The sequence below is a fragment of the Nymphalis io genome, chromosome 1 (genome assembly GCF_905147045.1).
Source record: "Nymphalis io chromosome 1, ilAglIoxx1.1, whole genome shotgun sequence".
Taxonomy (NCBI): Eukaryota; Metazoa; Arthropoda; class Insecta; order Lepidoptera; family Nymphalidae; genus Nymphalis; species Nymphalis io.
In genome coordinates this window covers 2179325-2198502 of record NC_065888.1, presented here as the reverse complement: position 1 = coordinate 2198502, position 19178 = coordinate 2179325, and the positions used below count along the sequence as shown (strand labels likewise).

The 19178-nt window shown below is 31.9% G+C and overlaps 1 protein-coding gene across 1 annotated transcript in view; it reads left to right on the top strand.

Moving 5' to 3' along the window:
* LOC126771729 (alpha-catulin) overlaps positions 1-19178 on the top strand; it is a 92369-nt gene that overhangs the window by 54661 nt on the left and 18530 nt on the right. The window lies entirely within an intron of this gene.

Genomic DNA, 19178 nt, shown 5'->3' with positions numbered 1-19178 from the left:
TATATATACTACAGCTTAAACTGACTGCCTCGTTGGTCTAGTGGCTTGATATCAGGCTGCAGATCTCGAGATCCTGGATTCAAAGCCCAGGATGGGCCAATAAAGTCATAGGGTTTTTCTACCAAAGAATCTCAGCAGCCCGAAGTCTAGAAGCTGGAAAAGTGTATACTCCCGTACCTCAGAAAGCACGTAAAGCCTGGTCCAGAACCATAATTTCAAATAATAAATAGATATAACGATATAATATAAGAATCAGTCGCACACCATCACAATAATTATCGATATATTTATGACTTAAAGTATATTCCAATACAGCCTGTTATTCAAGTATGTCAGATGCACTCGGAAGCGAAGTCGACAATATTATACTGACAATATTTAAATGCTCTATGCAGGTGAGCATAGTTTCATAACGCTATTCGCAATTTAAAAAATAAATATCTGAAAGGTTACTTCAGTGCAATGGAAAATGTAAGTGTATCGCCGAGGGGTCTCATTATACGAGAATGTGAACTCGTTTGTGAATGTGTTACTTGAAATAGCGACCGATTTGTACAAGTGAATATTATAACATTACTTTCAAGAATCCTTAAAAGGCTAATCTTTATATGTTCGCTTAAAGGTGACATCCAACATAAAATATTATCGTAACGTTATGTTTGCATCGAGCGTAATACGTTACGGCGTCTACTAAATGTGCATAACGTGTTCGTGGTGAATAAAGTGCTGTCGTGCTTCACTTTTATTTGCAGGGAAATTTGCAGACGTTATTTAATTAAACAAAGTAAACTGACAAATAAAACAATTTACAATGAAAATATTTTCAACAAATATAAGTAATACTCAAATAAAATTAACTCAGGATCGTTGCTTCTCGATATCTCGATTCGGCCGCTACCGAAAAAAGGCCCTGTGATAGCAGTAAGCCCGGTACATTAACCCGGTAGCCCGGTACATTATAGAAATTTACTCGGTTACTCGATACACTCGATCGTGAACTATGACTTAAAGTAGTTGAGTTGTGTTATAATTCGTTACATCCAAACTTCATCGAAAAACAACCATCGGAGCGAGTGGATCGGTTCGCTGTACTGTCTACACGAATGCTCACATTGTAACGTTACGGTAAAATAATAGTATAATATACTTTATATCGCTGGAACTAAGTGTGACGTCACGGTGCCTCATTACCCATGCTAGATGTCGTTCATTAACGCGGACGCCTGGCAAAAGGTCTTACCATACAAACTTAAGGAAATAAGAATATCAAATTTAAAAAAAAGATGTGCTTTGATTATTGACGTATTAATATTTCGAACTAAAATCTTATTTTGTTAACCTTATTGCAAAACTTAATAATTGTTATGAGAAAAAAAAACAATGAGTTTTTTTTTTTAATTTTTCTTAGGTCTGTGCTATTTCTTAACGATCCTGTGGTCGTTTTATTTTTACTATAAATAAATGTTACACTTCATATTAAATAAAAAAAATATTAATTTAACTTTACTTAATAAATTTAACAGTATAAATTGAACGTTTTAAATGGATGAAATTTATTGTATTGATAGTTAAAAATTTGTTTTTAAAAAGTTACTACAAAATTAAATCCATTTTGAATATCCAATAAAGATATCAGCACAATTTTCGATATCTCGAAAATTGTGGTACCGAAATTCAATTCAATAACCACGCTGATATTAAATTTATGACGCGAACCATTTACATAAATATTGGATATTGCTTGATTACGTAACCATTCGAGTAAATAAGCCATAAATTAGCAGTTACGGTTTCACCGTGTGTCTAAATGTGGTATGAAAATTTCACAGGTAGCTTTATATGTTAAATCGTGAAATGAAACATTAGCATAATTTAAGATTCTCGCGATATATTTTTATTTAAAATATTTAAAACAAATGGTCCATATAAGGTTATATTGTAAGAGAATAGAGAGAGTACTGGACCGAGATGGCCCAGTGGTATAATTTATCTCGCGCTTTACGGTGAAGGAAAACATCGTGAGGAAACCTGCATGTGTCTAATTTAACAGAAATTCTGCCACATGTGTATTCCACCAACCCGCATTGGACCAGCGTGGTGGAATAAGCTCCAAACCTTCTCCTCAAAAGAGGGAGAAGAGGCCTTTAGCCCAGCAGTGGGACATTTACGGGCTCTTACGGTAAAGAGAGAACACATTTGCACACATATGTATACTATAATATTTGATACGTAATTGACTACTCTCCGCTATTAACCGCTCTGAGATTAACCGTTGTAGCCAAAAGGTCATATAATTATATTTTGTTACTTAATAATTTACAGCCTTGCTTAGAAACGTTTTTTAGCGAGTGATTAGGTAAACAATACTGTGTCTTCTTCTTTCGAATGTCAAATCAATACTGACAGAAAGAGCGAAATCGCTTTAACTAAACAGTCGCTATGAAGTGAGACCGTTAATGCCTCAGATATAAAAAAATGGATAAACGACATAATACTGCGCAATAATGTACGTTTGTGTGGTCAATAAGCGTTGGTGACAAAATTTACAGTAATTACCTGCAGTTATCTACAAAAAAATTGCAAAGAACATGTGAAACAAATTTATGATTATAAAAAAATATATAATTGAAGAAACCAATAACATGTGGAATAAAATAAATTAAAATAAAGAGCTTCGTTGCTAAAATAAATTCTTTGTCACATTACAATATATATTCGCACCACGCACACATATGTATGTTGAGAGCGGAGAGAAGGCATAACAGCATATGAGAGCGTCAGACTACTAATTATTCTAATAAAATATAAAAAATTGTAATCGTTAAACATACTTATGATAGCAAACTCATTAACGAGTGTGCTGGCTTGAAATGCGTCATAAATTAAACAAAAATAAAAAGATATTCGCCTCGAGTGTATTTCTAAACTATTTTCATTTCATTTACTAAGACCGTTCGCAAGTTGAAGAGTCTCCGTTACATTGTTCAGCACAACACCCACAAGCATCTACGTACTCGTAATTTCATACGTAGTAGCGTCACTCGCTGTGCTCTCGACCGAACAATGAAACAAAGGAATGAATAAGTACAGGTGCTCGGTACGCGTCTCTTGCTTTAGATACCCTTCATCGAAAACCAAGTCCTCGAAAATTCCATCGTTCAATGCAATTTTTATTTTCGCCTCCCCGATGTCGCATTGCGACGTAAGTGTTACGACAAAGTTTAAAGACGAATTGTCTTCAACAAACATGTCTCAACTGAATAACATTGTAATAAAATGAAATCGCTTACAAATTTCTAGTCAACTGCTGTGAGAATATAACCAAAACCTTAGTCTCGGCTTTATTTTTTAGTCTTAATAATACATTCTACAAAACATCAAATAAATAGTTAAACAACGATTTCTCTCTTTCTGTCTTCATTAATTTAACATTCGAAAGAAAAAGACAAAGCACCGTGTAATTGTTCAAGTGTTAAGCGACATTTATTATTTACGTGGTTAGTGTATAACTTAAGCTCTTGTCGATTTTACTAATACAACAATAATAATGGATATAACTCACGCAAAAGTTGATTTTATTTGCAATAAGCATTTTGTATGGACTTTTCGAAAATAGAATAAAATCTGACGACATCATTCCAGACTTACAGCAAAAGTGAAATTGTATTCACTATGAGTGGGATATTTAAAGATAGAGTGCAAAATTAAAACTGTCACACTGCAGAATAAAGGCTGCATAATTAAAAAAGGGCTCAGCGTCACATTAATCTTGACGGAGAACAAAATAGGGGTGTCATTAGCTGAACGTGGCCGCTTAGCCATCTATCACTTTCAATAACCTAGCACTTGTATGAAAGGAAAAATTCTATAATTTTATGTTTTTATCATTGAGAAATCATTCATTCAACAGCTTTAGTTTCATTCGTTCAAACGTGTTTTTATGTAATGTAATTAATTTATTTATTTCATATAGTACTGAATGTAACATAAATTATTTCCATGTTGTTTTTATTTATTTATTTTTTTTATTTAATTTTTATAGAATAGGAAGGTGGACGAGTATATGGGCCACATAATGGTAAGTGATCACCAAACGCCCTTAGACATTGGCATTGTAAGAAATGTCATCCATCACTTATAGCCAATGCGCCACCAACCTTGGGAACTAAGATTTTATGTCCCTTGTGCCTGTAATTACACTGGCTCACTCACCCTTCAAACCGGAACACAACAATATCAAGTATTGCTGTTTTGCGGTAGAATATCTGATGAGTGGGTGGTACCTACCCAGACGAGCTTGCACAAAGCCCTACCACCAGTAAAAACCACCATTATGTATACATTAAATTATTTTATCATGATATTTTTATATACTACATATCAATATAAGTTAGAACTCATATTTCTTTACATACAGTTTTATATTATAAGCTTATCTCATTTCCGATTAAAATAATTTGCAACTATTTACAAAGTATTTTAATCGGAAATTCTATAAGAGTACTAATAATAAATAATAATATATATATATAATTCTTCTGTACGTGTGTTTGTCACTTAACTCCTCCTAAACGGCTGGACTGATTTAAATAAAATATTGTTCAATGGGTTCCTGAATGGTTTAAAAACACAATTAGACACAGTAGGAGGTGCAGACATCTTTCATTTGGTAACGTGACAGAACGACATTTGCGGAGCCCGCTAGTATACGATAAATTCAAGAACGATGACTTTTTTACAAAACTTCATTATGTAAATCTAATTAAATGAAAATAAACTTTATTCGAGCCAGTTCGAGCAAGAACTTTTGAATAACCATTTTACAAGATTAATTAAACGTACCACGGGTTCCGAATATAAATTGTACCGTGAAGAACCGGCAAGAAACTCGACTGCTATTTTTTTATATTATAAAAATAAAAATCAAAAATAAAGCCACGGACTTTCTATTAACTTTAATTTATTTCCGTGAGTGAAAATCAAAACGAGGGTGCGTAAGCCGACAGTGTGCGAATTCGTAAAGATACGAACGAGGAGTATTATACTCCACCGGGGATTTAGGCGGCCTTGTCCTTTTGGCGGTCATCTATTTTTAGCCTGACCTGCCCCGCACTGATCAACGATGCTATTTAAAGTGAAATTGCCTATAATTATTCCACCGCTGTCCGACCTTATCGAGATAAAAATGCTTTATTGGAAAAATATTTCATAGTATTTTTAAAGCGTTTGAGGTTATACACAAAAAAATAAAAGCTACTAAAATAGGTATATAATACTTGTTCATACCCTATCCAATTAAGTACGGGTAGCGACACCTCGAGTCGAGAAACTTAACCAAACACAGCGTCATACATTTTATCGGCCGCGATTGGTTAAATTTAAATATTGTACCCGCACCCCTTCTCCTTGATCTCTGTACATTCGCTTAAGACATTACATGCAATTTTGATTGAGAGTGTATTACTATATATCATTTTCACATAAAATTGGTACTTACGTAATAACAATAATATAATTTTTTAGTCAAATATTTATGAGAGAAAAGATGGCTTCAAAAGAAAGGTGAAGCCATTTTGTACGCTGTTGCTACACAATAAAGTTGAATATTTTTGTGTATTGCCTTGAGCACCATTGAAACTTTATGAAAAGGCAAAAAGACGTTTCAAAATTAAAGGAAATTTACAAGCCCAACATCGCAGCGCACGTCGTTTGAAACTTTTAAACGAAATCAATCACCACCATAAGACAAATTGCCTTTTAAATTATTTAAATGTATTATATGTACCTAATAGAAATTATTTATGCAGTCAACCCCTGTAATTGAGGTACCACTTTTTGTCTTTATTTTGTAAACTGTACTAAAATAAAAATGAAATGAAAATAAAAATCATAAAATGACTTATTAAATTGCAGAATATTCCTCGAAGATTGTGGGGTCAAACCCGGTGTAGCATTTGTATTTACAATTCGTATCGAGTTTGGCGGTGAAATAAAACGTCGCGAGAAAACCTGCGTGTTTCGAATTCTGCCACGCCGGAGCAGTGTGGTGAAATAACCTCCAAGTCTTTTTCGCAGTCTTAGAAGCGAAACATTTACTTCATAAAATTAAATGTTTCATAATTAAACATAAGGTAAAGTTTAAAGGTGAATATTAATTAAATATTTATTATTTAGGTAATATACATAAATATTACCTTTTATTATATATTTCACGAGTATTTTGTGTTTAACAGCATTATACAACACTTATATGAATGGATAAGTAAATAACGATTAAAAAATAAAATTGGTTTTTATTTATTTAATTAATAAAATAAATATTGCATAAATTGATTTCCTGTGATCAATTTTATTTTGAAGCAAATATTACAATTTCTGGACGCCCCTCAGTATTCATTTTTCATTAACAATTGTTACTGGAAAAAATTAAAAGAACACTCAATGTTTAATTAAAAGCGAATAAGAATAAAGAAAAAATAACAGATACAAAATCGAAAATTGAATAACATTTTACCCGAGACCATTGATCCGTCCATAACTTTACGCAAATTATTTTTCCTCCTCGCTAGAGCCAACCTTCTGGCGCCAGTGAGTCTAAAAATTCTGTATAAACGTTTCCGATCTCTCAAGGACTATCCCATATATTACAAGTTTATTTTCAACTAAAATAATTTTTCGCAAAAGTATAATTTATTTTAGAGATTTAAATATTTCGTTCGTGGGATTGTAGAAATAACATTGATTTACTTTTAAATAAATAGTATGTCTATTATGTAAGAACAAACTCGAACCTCACCGCAGAAAACGGTCGTGATATATCAGAAAGTGATATACAACATGGATCATAATAATTATAACATTTCAAGAAATACATCATCGCATCAGAATTGTTTATCACCATAAGTCCGTTGTCAACATTTAACGGGTGAGTTTTTACAAAATAGCATTGCTTTTATAATTTTTATTATATGATAAATGTTCATCACTATAAATGACCGTCGAAATCCTAGACGCAGATGCCCCAATTGCTTCTGAGGACAAATAAATCTTGGACATAAAATTGGATATATACATAAACAAAATTCTGTTTTTAAAAAGAGATTCGCTTTGAAAATCTGTTAAAAGCTTTTACTTTACCCTCTGTCCTTTGAACTCGAAAATTCTCATTAAAAAAAAAACATTTTAATTTGCCAGCAACGCTCTTTTTCCTTATTTGATTGAGATGTACTTCAGTTTTAACACCTTTTAAAACCAGAAGCAAATATGTTCCTAATAATTAAAAATAGTAATTAATAATAAGCTTATTTCGAAACTACCCGTCTTTGAGTAAAATATTTAAAAATATTATTCTCGATCTATATTCTTGTCCATTGCGGTATATGTGGCGGTATATGCGATACGTGAGAAACCTATTGGTGTATAACTTGGTACCTATGGTAGGGCTTTGGGCAAGCCAATCTGGATAGTACCAGCTACTCATCAGATATTGTACCGCTAAACAGTAATAATTATCGTTAGTATTGTTGTGTTTCGGTTTGTAGGGTGAATCAGCCAGTGTAACTACGAGCACAAGGGACATCTTACTTCCCAAGTTCCCAAATCGTAAATATTTTGACAGCGCCAATGTCTTTGGGCGGTGGTGACCACTTATCATCAGGTGGCCTATTTGCTTGTTCGCCGACCCGTATTATAATTATGTATAAGATTATGTCTTATACGAAACATTTTATATTAGCTTAAACATTATGGAGTTAAGAGAAAATCGCTGATCTCATTATTGCATAATTGAGTCAAAGAACTGTAAAATTTAATGCAACAAAATTATCACTGGTACAAAGTTGGGTAACAACGAAAGATTTCATTTTGACTGTAATGAAACAAAATGTATACTGTTAACTGTATCTATAATAATAAAAAACAACAATGTTCTACAGTTATTGTTGAACCATTCAAAATCTTAGTACAATTCATAAAATAGTTTTCTTAAAAATTACTTTAAATTCTAAGCTCCAGCGAAATTCTTATTTGTTATCCCGTACTGGTTCAATCAGCTTCATAGTATATACGGTTGCGGCTTAACTTTGCAATTGCAAAGAAAATGAAAAAGTTAAAACTAAGTTGATTCAATTATTTTAATATAAAATATATATATATATAATTAAAAAACGGATAAAAATTTGTAGACCAAAAAAGTTTCAACGCTTGAGGACGAGAAAAAATTCGAATATAGTCTAATCCACTCTTCATCGGATTACATATTATTGCGATACAAAACAAAACTTTCATCATATAACAAGCCATAGTAGTCCATAGCCCCTAAAATTTTGATGACATAATCAACATTTACGACGTGTTATATGCGATGTTAAAAGTAATCTACTGCGATGATATGAATTAACCTTAAAAATAGCAATAAAATCGAGATAACGTAATTCAACATTTCGACGAGAAAAATTGCTTCTAAGAAGAGTAATGAGCATGGAAGCAATGTGGATCTACACGCGATTCCAATAAAAATCAGGTTCACTCAATCCGCCATTTAAAAGCTCTTCGTGTTTAACCTAGCCCGCAATGGAAATGTAGTTTAAATTTACCCTTAATTGAAACTTTAGACATTTAATCTGAAGTTTGATGTTAAATAGTTAGCACCTGTTGCTTTAGACCTTTGTGAAATTGAAACAAAAAACGTATTTTCATATATCTAATGATTTCAAATGACATCTTTGTTAGCGATTCCAATCCTGCAGACGTAATCATCTGTGCTAAATATATTGTACAAAGTGTGTACTTGTAAACCGATAGGGTGGCAATACGATACAATCAGTATGAGATCAAGGGCTGGACCACAGCTTTACATGTTTCAAAGGCAGAAGAATGTAAAAAGTTAAGTTTCTAGCTCCGATCGGTTTCTATTCATTAACAGAAAACCTCAATGACTTTACTAGTCCGACCGACTTCGAATCTAGAACCTCGGTATCTATATCCTATTATAATCATAAGATTAACGAGGCATTTAAAACCTTATCTATGTTTTTTTTTATAAGCGCCGGGATGGCAAATCACTCTACTCCACCTGATGGTAAATGGTAGTAGAGTCCAAACGCGACGACGGCCAGTACAGTCGGGAAGAATGTTCTGTACTAGCCGTCCCAGCCTTGCCGGCCCGCAAGATGCCTCTTCGCGCCTCGTTTGAAGGAACCCGGGTTGTAAGAAGAGGGGAACACGTGATCTGGTAACAAATTCCATTTTTTGGAAGTGCGACAAAGAAAGGAGTTGCCAAATTTCTTTGTGCGCGATGGAGTTGATGTCACAATTAGGCGGTGACATCGAAAACCAGCTCGCCTGGACTTAAGAAGGAAGGGGGAAGAAAGTATAAAACAGAGAACAGACGAGATCGATTTGACTTTCTTTATTTTTAAAATATACTTTTGAATCACTTTCCGAGTATTCAATGATAATAAAAAGAATGAAACAAGATTTTCTTAAAGGTCTCTACCTACATGAGACTAACGGCCTTCATTTCTACACAAATGTATATACGGTGAGGATTTACGCCAGGGTGCCCGGGCCACAGGTGCGACGAGAAGCCGGTTTATAGTACATTAAGTAAATGCTTAATGACTACGAAAATATTTGCCGTTTATTTAAGATCTTTAATTTAAAAATGTCCTACGAAAATAAAAAATATTTCGTTACAGATAAACTTGTTAGGAATCCACTGATTTTTCATGTGCTTAATCCGTGTTCATAATTAATCTCGTTACTCCTACACGTGCAACTACTAACCCACACTTAAATAGCCAGGTGGAATTAGATGTAAATCTTCTCCCTAAGAGAACAGGCCTTCTCTTTGTCCAAAGGTAATGAAATAGCAATCTGTTGCTTAACTATCAAATTAATATTACAAAGAGTTATATATGTTTCGATTCTGTGGTTTATTTCTTGGATTCACGGAACAGCCTTAAGTGGCTACTACTCCTATTTACATATTATATAATTAAATTTATAGTAAAATTTAAAGTAATTAAAGTAAAAAAAAATCAGGTATGAACACTGGCTCGACTACGATTATATAGCAAATACATATTATATACCTACATACGCTTAGTATATATGAAGATCGTTTAAGTAAAACTACATGTTTCAACAACGGTATGTACAGCGGAGTATTCGTCGGAGATAGAAATCAACTATGATAAGATTTTTTTATATATACTTTGTAAAACGAATTCATATCCGTGCAAATCTTAAAGCCATTTGAACATTTCCTATACTATGAATTAAGAAGGTGCTTAAGTAGACATAATTTATAAATAAAGTGCTCTAGGGAAACGATTAAATGAGTTCTTATAATTGGTCGTATATCACTTCTTCGCAGAATTTTTCCCTATTACCACTTAACTAGTACAATGAGGCAGAATAGAATAGTTTGTTGCATAGTTTGATTTCCGTCTAAAAAATTTAGTTTTATTGGTTATCGTCAAAATTGGCCTTTAGACTTGTAGTTTCGAAATTGACTTTTCACGCCCACTCGAAAAATTCAATATACAATAACTCGCATAGACAAGTCGTATATTTTATTTCACAAGACATAACCTCGGAGCCAATTTTTATAACTACGAAAGAATTCTTATTATTTAAATTTTCTTAAAAAAAAAACTTTTAGGCCAGTATCTTTTCACTCATATTATTTTAGACGACGTAAAAACATTATATTAATATGTCACTTTACGTCTAACACGGTGACGATATATTAACGTTATGAGATATTAATGACGTATGAATAAATTTACGATTATGACTTTTCCTCCAGACTATAAACAACCGGCTAGTGAATACTATTTTTATTTCTGTAGAACTACTACTACTAAAATCACCTGGCGTTTAGCTTTGCCGTTTAATAAAGTCAAATGTCATTTAAAAATAAATATTTATATATAAAAGACGAATTACTCGATGAAAAATTATATAGATGAGCTTTGAGTTATCATTCCTTAATTTTCATATAATATAAATAATTATTGAATTGTATTTAATTAACATATCTAGGTAATTTTATCGGAAAACAGTAATTACTGAGTTACTTCGCGGTTTTTTATCGATATAATATTTTCTGAACCGGTAATAAATTGAAATTAACCTTGTAAAATTACTATTTAAAATTGTTTATAAGAGCGATTGTAAAGCAAATGATTTGTAATCGCTTTTAAACACTTACATACTGCATGTGGTTCAAATTACATGTCTTGGTGGTGGTGTTCAGAAAAAGTTTCTATGAAATTAGATATTTAGTGATTCAGCTTATATTTTATAGTTTGGCAATGGATTGCCTTGGTCCTTATTGTATGAAATAACAAAGCAATTTTACCGCACAATGTCTCATACTTATATCTAATGATCAACTTTTATTAGAGATATCATTGAGAAAACTATAACCGTCGTGGATCTTTTTATACTTTACGGCTATTGAATTTTATTAACAATTTAAAGGACCATATATAATTTATCTAATGAAGTCACATGCCGTAAATATCACATCGCTAAGATATCGCTCTGGCATTTTAGAGTCAGCTAACAATAAGAACACACAAAACAACTACAGCTATATTGAAATGTTTGATTTTATTTAAACACATCTATTTAATATTGTTATTCAAAATTTCTACAATAAGTACACAATATAAGCACTTAGTAGAAATATATAGTTGATTTCAATTCCCATAACATTTAAATACCTGCAAACCAGCCAGGTAGGTTTACGAATATAATGTCCGGCTCATTTCCCTTACCACTTAAATATTCATTTCGAAGAATCATCCAATGTTATCAATGTAGATTGCCTTTCATTGTACAAAGTGTAATAATATTATTCACACACAGCTATCTGATTCCAAACTAAGCACAGCTTGTACTATGGAAACCAGACAACTGATATACCACATATACTATTTTTCCTTTATAAATACATACTTATATAGATGATTACGCCCAGACTCATGACAAACAGACATGTTCATGCACACAAATGGCGTGAAAGGCAAGTATCTATAAACCACGCCAACCGGCCCTTCGAAGTGTACATTAAAGAACGTTGCAACAAATTGATCCTCAACTAACTATCGATGAAAGAGTCGTGTCCGAGCCGATGATTCCTCCAGAGATCAAGGCGTAATGAAAATCTAAGCAAACTGTCCATTATTTTCAGCCCATTCACTATTCACTAGAAAGTTATAAAATTTTTTGAACCAACATGATTTTACTTTACGTAATTAACTTCATGTGTTCATTAAACGTAACGCAGCGTTTACCTAGCTTCGGACTGTTTTACAAGATAATATAAAAAATTTGATACGTATTTCTTAGTAAAAAAAGAAATGAGCCAATATTTTTTTATATATCGCGCATATTTCAGAAGGTATCATACAGAAATGGCTATAATAAAAGTATATATTCTGTACCGTGTTATATTCAGATACGTGCTCAACTTAAGGTAAGCTGACTTGTATGCGTGACGTGTCTATGTATACACGAGCTTTAATTTAATAGAAGACGTTGCTTAGATTTCTAGTCACGAACTTATAATGTTACAATGAACATAAGTTTGCCATCCAAACATTTAAATTGCCTTATTTACGAGTGTCTGAAATAATCTCGATTAGACTTTAATTTTATACTCAAGGTCATAAAATTGAGAAACGAAATAGCCCAATTGATAGAACGTATGAATAATAATAATTGAATGACGCGGTTATTTTTTTAAATAAATCTTGAAATATATTCAGAATTTACACAACGATAATCATTGAAAGTTTATTTCTTACTGTACATTATAGTATAAACGTATAATATAGTATAAACGGTATCCTATTTTGTAATGGCTATCTGCAGCGCATTGCAGCTGTAAGTGGTGACGTAGACTGCGGCACAATAGAACACCTTGGTTAAATACAAAGCAATTGAGCGTGAACCCACGCCGTGTATAGTTTACGCAAACAATCAATCAATGATATTTGGTGCTTAAATTGAAAATCTCATTAATGAATACATTTCACAATCAGGGTTCAGCTTCGGTCCATTTAACCTCGATTTGTTTGTTGGTTTATATGGCATGTATTCAAACGATTATTTTAAATTGATTGATCAAAATAACCGTAGCGTGCAAATAAATGGGAATAATAGTTTTAACAATAGATTTTTTATAAGGTATTTTCTTTTTCTGAGATAATATTATACATTAAAACTATTGTCATATTACTCTGTTTTGATCTATATATACCTACATATGTTTTTTTAGCTTTTACTAAAAATAGATTATTATATATATATATTAAATGTAAGTTTAAGCAATTATTCAATGAATAATCATTTTATGGTACTCGTTTAATTATAAGAATGATTATTTCATAATTTTTTTCTCGTGTCTCATCAATTGCTTGTCTTGAAGTGACACAAGATTCCTTGAATTTGATATTGTTTTATATATTATGATTTTTTGTTCATTTATCGTTATTGTTAGTGAAATTAAATTAATTATTTTTCTCTGTCATCATTACTTAATTAAATATTTCATTTTATTTATAAACAAATCTTGTCAAAGATTTTACTTGATGTTCATTTCAGTCTAACGATTATCTTTACTAATAATAAAAAAGCGAACGTGAGTTTCTATGTTTGTTTTTTGGTTACGTTTTCAGGTCTTATAAGCTCAACCAATCATCATGAAATTTTAGATACACGTTGTAGAGGAGTAAAGAGAAGGACATAGAATACCTAACACCCCTTGGGGAAGGGCATCACACACAGTATTAAAAATATACGAATAATTATATTTTATTGTACTAATAAAAATTAAACATAGACAAAAATACTTAATGATATTTTAAATTATTCTAATCCACAAAAAGACGGCCTTATCCCAAAGAACAATGAGTTTATATTTTTATCACGTTCACTTTGCATGCCTGAAAAGGTAAAAACATTTATTCTGAATATCATCCAACATGTTCTAAGATATATATATTATTTATTTTAAACACAATATAAACTATTTTTTTAAGAGAAAACCTTTTACGTATTTGGTCTTCGAGTTTATAATTACGATGATATACCTATAAACATTACGTCACTTTTTTTTATTTTATGTATTTGGAGTCGCTAAATTTTTTTTTATTATTTGTTTACTTTTTTTCGTTTCATTGGTAGATACAATATATTACACTAACTGTTAAATCAATTATGTGAAAACGAATGCAATAATATCGTGTGATAACGTTTAAATCGCCTGATAAAAGAACACGCTAGCTATCGTTTAGCACGTTTTTTTTTTCAATGATATACTACTTTGATACGACATTTTAAAGTTATATTTTAAAAAACGATTTTATTTTTACCTACTCAGAATTCCATGGAAATTTGTCTGGGTGGGTACCATCCACTCATCAATGGAATTACTGATTTGTCTATGACAATTTCTTTCGATAATCTTTGACCACGAATAATTATTACGTCATTGCTATACATTTTAATGGAAATGGCTAGAACGGGTAAGTTTTGACCGAAGATTGCGGGTACAAACTTCGGCAAGCACAATTCAATTTTTATGTACTTAATTTGTGTATATACTTCATCTCGTGCTCATTTTAGACCACATTGAAGCAGTGTGGTGGAATGAGCTAAAAATCTTATCCTCAAATGGAGGCCTGAGGCCCGGACAGTGATACCTTTAGAGGTTACTTTATAGATTTTAGAGTTTTCTTAACAATAATTTGTCAATTGTTATATAACTTGTATAAGCACACTTGCTCTAACGTCTAAGTGCAATAACTTGTGCTATGTGATTCGTTTTGATGAGCGTGTGAACTAGACAGTGTACTTGCAGTACGAAGGACATATCATCTTATCAACAGTTAGATTAATTTGTTAATTAATATTTCTTACAGTGTCAATTTCTATGGGCAACGGTGAACATTTTTCATCAGATGCTATATTTACCGGTCTAGTTTTTTTATTGAAAAAAATATTTAACAAAATATTGGTTATTAATAAATTTAATAATTAAAAATTAATTGAATCACCAAATAGTTTTTACAATACTCTCACTCAGTAACACGAAGTCCACAAGCATCCGTGATAAAGTTTTTATTATTAAAACCTATCCAGTACTTGTATTTTGATTAAACCTTTTATTTTCTTATATTTGACCTTGGCATCATACAACGTAGTTTTTGTAAAGGTATTAGTCCCTTTAATCTAAAGACAGCAATTATAGAAAGAATTGGTGTATTTCGTGCGACAGAGATAACGCTCTATGAAGCTGTAATTAGTTGATTGTCTCTTTTCAATGATCGATGTGTAATATTTATTGACGAGTATTATACTATATTTTGACATTTATTATAGACAAGCTGATTTCTTTTAACTTTCATTTAAATCAATTATCCGATCTCACCTAATTATTTACTTTGATGGTACAATGCCAGAAATAATAAGGCAAGTTCCAAACAACTGTTCCAAGTTTCAACACAATTCGGATAAGCGATGCGTGAACTCATAATACGAACAAAAACAAACATAATTTTTTATGCATAAGCTTTAGACACTGTTCATGTCATTAATTATCACATTCTAAATTCAAATTTAAAATAATTTATTCAATGTATAATTTTATTATTGATTGATAATTCAAGTTAAAACTATATAAACCTATTAAAATATTCCAGCTATCATATTAGTTAGAATGTTTTTACAATACGAAATAGTTCGATTTAAAAACTCGAAAAACCGCTGTGATAAGATCTGTTCAACGCTTATCTCGACTAAAATGAAGTCGAGTGTCGTTAACAATTCAAAAGTTCATGAACTTAGCAAAACTCAAAGAGTCCCGCGTCTTAGAATTTCAACAAAGGTCGAAGAAACGGCATATCATAAAATATTTTTGGTATATCTCAGGCGTATGTATATTTATTATTTATCTATATAAATTTGTACAATATATTGCAATGTACGTTTAAAAATAACAGTACGTATTTTCCTACCGATGGGCGAAGGCCTACTCTGCTCTTAGAGAAAAAGGTTTATTTCAAGATGTTTTTCCAATACGAGTTTGTGGAAACATGTTGTAGACATACACAAGATGAATTCAAACAAATTGTATAGTAAGTAAAAAGTAATAAAAATAAAAATATTAGTAGTATTAGGAAATCAAAATTATTTCTGTAAGCTTTGAAAATAAATATTATGCTACTTTTACTTCGAATCTGATTGTCATATGGCACAAATTAAAAAAGTAGTTATTTTGTAATAACAAAACAAAATTGAATTTAATGAATTCTTAAGTGTTTTTATACTTTTACACGACATAAAGAATTTATTAAGTCGATATAATCATTAGTAACAGTGCGACGTAAAAGAAACGCACGAACCCATACAAAAAATTTACAACAAAACATGAATTTCACCTCTAAATATCATTATATTTATAGCATTATTTTATATATTTATAAACTGTACGCTATTTTATAATATTATAGAGTATACGATAAGTGTAGTCTCGTCGAAAGATACAAGCGATTAAAGTGTTAAGTTTAAACTCGAGTCGATCTCACTAAATAGAGGTTAAACGAAACACTGATAGTTTTTCGTTGTAGTAAAAACACCAAATTGAAACCAAACCATGACGGGTCGCTTTCAAAGCTAACAATCCTTACGGGCTTACGGTTTTACTAAAAAACTTATGTTGGGTAAATAGAGACACAATGATTTCTCTCTTTTTGTCATCAGGAATTTTATATTCAAAGTAAAAAGAGAACGGATTGTGTAACTATACAACTGATAAACAACGTTTATTAGTAAGGAGGTTAATGTCAAGTCCTTCTATTTGTTATCTTACTTTGACATTACGGTTTGTTATTACAGTAGCAAACTTTAAGTATACAAATTAATTGGACATAAGTCCAAATTTTCACAGTCTCCACTTTATGAACTATGTTTTTTATATAAATGTTCCACTTACATAACATTTTTTGCAACGAGGAATTAAGTAAGTATATTATATTCAAATTAAAAAAATAAATGAAATTGCTATTTGACAAATCATGACCACTTGAAATTGTGATAAGAATGTTAACAGCATTACCCTGTTGAATAACAGTTTCTATTGTCTGGGCCAAAAATAAAACAATCCTGTCACCAGTGGAGGCAAGATTATTAAAAGATCGAAGCGTTTCCATTACAAATGGAATAAAGATATAATCTGGAATTAAAGACGATTATTTACAGGTTATGTTGAATTCAGCTTTTTTTCGGCACCATGAACTTGAAATGGGGACTATGTGTCAACGCATAATAGGGCTTGTCTCCGTTCCCAGGGAACCACTCTAACTCAACTGGGTCCTTTACTTCACAAATAATTTCAATGAGCTCAATAAGGGCAGGACCGTCAATAGTGGTAAAAGCTTTTCATAATATTATAAAGAAAATCATGGCGGAAACACCTACTTGAACTCTTTGCACAAGAAAGAGCAGATGCAACCAGTGACCTGACTCTTTAATTGATGCAACTAAAATGTACGGCTGTATCAACTTTGTTTCGCATTAACTTATTGACCGGCTAAAGAAACTTAGCAAAATAATATTCCTTTTTTTACTAATCGAATAATAATGTGTTGTTCAACGCGTTTTTTGCCTTATTCTGAAAACATACATGAACGTTTTCAAAAGAATAAAAATAAGGATTTAATTGAACCAAATTGTAGATTCGTGTACTTTTATATGTTTTCGTTATCAGAGTTCACCTTCGCCTAATGACAAAAACGCATGTGACCATAATATTTATTTGCCTTGGCGAGCTCAAATGAAATCAAAATTCGACTAGATGGAGTTTATGATTTTTGTTTTATATATGTGCTTTTTAAGATTACACGTTTGTTTCACAACCAAAACATATTTCTAGACATTAATTACACTAGGAACGACTTAAACATGAAACAAGATGTTCATGCATTTTTTTTTTTTATTGAATAGTTGGAGCATACGGGCCTGTTGGTAAGTGGTCACCGATACCCATAGACATTGACAATGTAAGAAATGTTAACCGTCGCTTACATCGCCAATGCGCCACCAACGTTGGGAACCTAGATGATATGTCCCTTGTGCTTGTAATCACACTGGCTCACTCACTCTACAAACCGGATCACAACAATACCAAGTACTGCTGTTTTCGATAGAATATCTGATGAGTGGGTGGTACCTACCCAGACGAGCTTGCTCTAAGCTCTACCACCAGTAAATTTAAGATTTTTGCATTATTATTTTTATTATAAAGAAGGTTGCCTGTAAATTTGCTATTTGCTACATTTTTCCCTCTCTTTGAATTCATTCAACGAATAGTCGAAGCTAAATTGGATTTAGCGCGGATCAAAACGGCAAGTGTCGACATCCTCATTTTACAGGGGTACCGACGTAAATCTTATGAAACCACATTTCGAGCTCCTTTATTAATCTCGTTTAAGCACGATTGCTGCTCAAATCAACTGGAAACGATTTCACCGGTTCTGCGACAAGCAAACGATTTTTACTCCACTGATTTTTAAAGTCTCTAAACCTGTATCAATAATGAGATATCAGTTCCAAAGAAAACTACCAGTACATATTTATATAATATTATACACAGGTAAGTTGTAAGTAGCTAAACTTTTACAAATATATATTTGTCAAATATTTTTTTATCTTTCAATACAGTAACAGCCTGTTAATGTCCCACGGCTGGGCTAAGGCCTCCTTTCCCTTTTTGATAAGAAGGTTTGGAGCTTATTCCACCGCGGTTCCTCAATGTGGGTTGAAGCAGCATGGTAGTATAAGTAATATATAAAATAAATAAGCAATCTTTCAATACACTTATCATTAATAATATATCAGAACCCATCGACGTCTTTTAGATCCTTATCAATGCCAATAGCCTCCTACGTTAGTCATACAATATCGCTGAGAGGGGCGTAATGACCCCCTCAAAAATACCCCTCGTGATCACAAAACGGTTGAACTAATACATATATGGATTTCATTAGGTAATATCCAACTATACAAACAAACACATCCTTTCAACTGATACGTGCCCGATGTTCATACGAATACAGCTAACAAATTCATTGTTTATATTGACATTAAAATATCTCAATAAC